Here is a 2490-nt window from a genome sequence, read left to right as displayed (position 1 = left end):
TTTTGTTATTGGATTATTTTGAATTGGGTTAAGTTAAATGTTAATTTATTTTAGATTAGGATTATATTTCTGTGGAAGTTATTTAAATGTTAAATTATATAATTAAGTTGATTTACGTATATGTCAGTTAGGGTTGGAGTTACTGTAGCCGACCTAGGTTGTATTAAGTCGCCATGTATTGTAACTTGGACAATTGCATGGGCCGACTAAGGGTTTGCATTAGGGCTCTAGCTATATACGGATTAGGGTTGGAGAATTAAGCCTATAAATATATTTCTTCATGTGGGTTTAGGGTTTAGCAAACAAACATCACACAACCTACATTCACGTATCAAGTTTTCAGAGAGGGAAAAACAGAAAGTTGTAGAGAGTTTCAGAGAGAACCTTTGGGGATTGAAGGAAGAATTCAAGGAGAAGGTTGGGGATTGAATTAGGAGCAGCAGAGGGAGTTAAGACAACCATCGTTGCCAGAGTTGACAGGGGTCTGCAGTTCCACAGTCTGAAACTAAAGGCAAGTTTCTGTTCCGCTCTATTCTCTTTAATCTGTGTTCTGTACATGCTTAGCAAGACTCCAGGAATTAAAATCAGACTTAATTGCATCTTTTCTGCATCTATAATTAGTGTTTAATTGCATGAAAGTAAATCTGTTAATAGTTGTTTAAAAATTCAATCTGAAACTTAACTGCCGTTGTGAAACAACTTATGTTTTAAATGCAATTTGTGGTTTAAATTCATGTCTTGATTTAATATCATTGTGTATGACTAATCTGGAAGAGGACGGGACTTTCAAACATGGATAAAACTAAGTTCAGAGATTTGAATTCACCGGAGTCAGAGAAGACGAGAGGAGAACAGGCTACGGCTCTTAGGGGTGAGAGTAGGCTCAGAAAAACGGAAAGAGCCTGCTCACACAAAGCTAGAGCCGGCTCTCTAGGGTTGAGAGCCGGCTCTTAACAACCTAGAGCCGGCTCCCAAGGGTGGGGAGCCGGCTCTCCTTGCCCAAAGAGCAAGCTCTTCAATTTTTAGAGCCTGCTCTCTCCTATTTGTGCGTCTATTTTGGATTTTAAGGATTGTTTGGTTAGGACTGATTTTTAAAGCTATCTTAAAGCTACTGGAGGGTAAATTTCACTAATAAAAACTTGTAAAACAATAGTGAAACATTAATTTATAAATTGATTTAATCAAGGAATAACATTCAGTTAGGAAAACTAGTAACCTTCACACTGTCTGATGGGTTTTATATTACTGGAATTTGGCAGAGTGTATATATATAATTTAATTATGTATAATCATATATTTTTCCAGCGTAATAAGTATAGTGAATTAATTATGTTTAACTATACTTGGGTTGGATTTACATTGGATACTCAAACGGTTGTAGTTGTATCGTTTTATTGACTGATTTAGACAATAAACTTTGTATTGGACTGTGGAATTTCTGTATTATATAATTTACTGTTTTATTGTATTTATACAGAAGTATAAGAATAGTAAGTGCGTGAAACTATCTGTTCTTAATTTGGAATGAATTGATAGGGTTGTTTATAAACTCTATCAATCTAAGGATTTTGTGGAGGATTGGAATACTGCGACTTGTATTAGCATTTTAAAAGATTAAAATGTGATATTTGGATTCTGTAATAATTCTTATTGTCTTGGTATATGTTTTAAATGGTATTGATACATATTATGGATAATAGTTGATGATTATTTAATGTTGTTATCAACTATGGTAACCGGAGGATGGTATGTACCGGTATGGGACGGTGACATACTAGGTATGAACTAGATCAAACACTAAGTTCTATCTAATTTGGATTAAGGTATGGATTAACCATATGGGTTAAGTCCATCACCTACATGGGTCATATCAATTGAGAATTGAATGAACTACTATGGGTTCAGGATGGATTTGTTATACAATAAATCAAACTGTTACAAAGTTGGATGGTATTTTGTATTAGGAGGAGTATGGATTTTATATATGTATTTTATGGTACTATGGTATGACTTTGAGTCTCAGGACCATAGTTAGGGCGCGTATATTGCCCTGGGATGGATAACTGGACATAGATGTTGTTCCCTGGTAGGTCTAGGTACTTATGCCCACCTTAGGGTGCGTATTCGCATGTTGCCCTCTATTCAGGCTGAGACAAACCTATTGGACTAGCGAGCGTCCTATTAGTGTGTACTATATAGATATGGACTACTCTAGATATTGTTGAGTCTTCCTAGGATGTATCTGCGTATCGGATTACTGTTTGGATTGTAGTAGATCAGGACTTGCATGTGGGCCTGACCCACTCCTTTATTTTTCAGGTGTACGTCAGTTCCAGGGTTAGAGCTTGGACGTACAGAGCCGATACAGCTACTCATTCCTCCCACTACGTAGGGATCTACTTTATGTTAGCTTTAGTTTTATTTCTGTTATTTCAGTTTCGGATTGAGAAGTTTAATAAGGGGTCCAATTGATGGATTCCCAAGTTGTAA

The sequence above is a fragment of the Cornus florida genome, unplaced genomic scaffold (genome assembly GCF_030987335.1).
Source record: "Cornus florida cultivar Cherokee Brave unplaced genomic scaffold, ASM3098733v1 CherokeeBrave_3.0.0_Hap2_Chr05, whole genome shotgun sequence".
In the NCBI taxonomy this organism is placed as follows: Eukaryota; Viridiplantae; Streptophyta; class Magnoliopsida; order Cornales; family Cornaceae; genus Cornus; species Cornus florida.
Note: the sequence above shows the minus strand (reverse complement) of the source record.